General features: G+C 60.4%; 1 long non-coding RNA gene across 1 annotated transcript in view; it reads right to left on the bottom strand.

Moving 5' to 3' along the window:
* Nucleotides 1–573: 573 nt before the first annotated feature.
* Nucleotides 574–840, bottom strand: part of LOC123521233 — a 3,122-nt gene continuing 2,855 nt past the window's right edge. The window contains exon 3 of the long non-coding RNA XR_006679710.1: nt 574–683. This is a non-coding gene — a long non-coding RNA (uncharacterized LOC123521233). The remainder of the gene's footprint in view (nt 684–840) is intronic.

The following is an 840-nucleotide window of genomic DNA, read 5'->3' as shown; positions in this document are numbered from 1 at the left end:
GGGAGAAGGGTGGCTGAGGCTGGGAAGGGGAGGGGAGGAGAGGAGAGGGGAGCGTGTAACTCCTCCTCTGGGACGGATGGCTCTTCCTCCCCCCTCCTCCCCCCCACTCAGAGGAACTGGCTCCAGTGAACCGTGAGCCCTGCCCCTGGCAGGAAGGATCCTTCTAAAGTGGCCATGGCTGCTCAAGATGGGATCGCTTTTCCACCCAGAGTGAAGGCCACTCCTACAGGGGGTGCCTCAGCCTCCTGGGACTGGGCGTGACTCCAGCTTCTCCTGTGTCACTGGGACAGAAGGATTGTCCCCAAGTGGGGCAAAGCCCGCCTGGGCTCTGGAGCAGCAGGAGGATACAAGTTCGCCAACCTGACTGCCTTTCCTGGTGCTTTTCCAAGGACAGAAAAAAACACACCCCCATAAAGCCCATTCCCCATGCCCTGGCCCCAGGAAGTGCTCCCAGACAGCCCCCCACCAGGAAAGGCCTCTGAGGGGACTCTGAGCTCTGGCCCTGCCCAGCCCTGGGGTCCTCTCTGGGTGACCTGCCCTGTGCCCCTGCACCGTCTCACATGCAGTCATGCCCAGTCGTCCTCGGCGCTGAAGGTCCCAGTGGCCGCCTGGTCACATAGCCTGCCCAGGAGGAGCTGCAGGTTCTGCCAGTGGCGTGGCCGGGGGTGGCTATTGTCCGGGTGCTGCAGGAGGTGTTTTAGACAACCGCGGTTGGGTGGCTGGTAGAAATCTTTGAGATGCTGTGTTATCCAGGTCTTCCGTCAGTTTCGTCATCTAAAAAGATACCCACTGCGTCTAGAACAGCGGTTCTCAACCTTCTTAATGCTGCGACCCTTTCAT

Source organism: Echinops telfairi, unplaced genomic scaffold (assembly GCF_000313985.2).
Source record: "Echinops telfairi isolate 266 unplaced genomic scaffold, ASM31398v2 ScPeMD7_5;HRSCAF=22, whole genome shotgun sequence".
NCBI classification, from domain to species: domain Eukaryota; kingdom Metazoa; phylum Chordata; class Mammalia; order Afrosoricida; family Tenrecidae; genus Echinops; species Echinops telfairi.
Note: the sequence above shows the minus strand (reverse complement) of the source record. Positions and strands in the feature narration are given on the sequence as shown.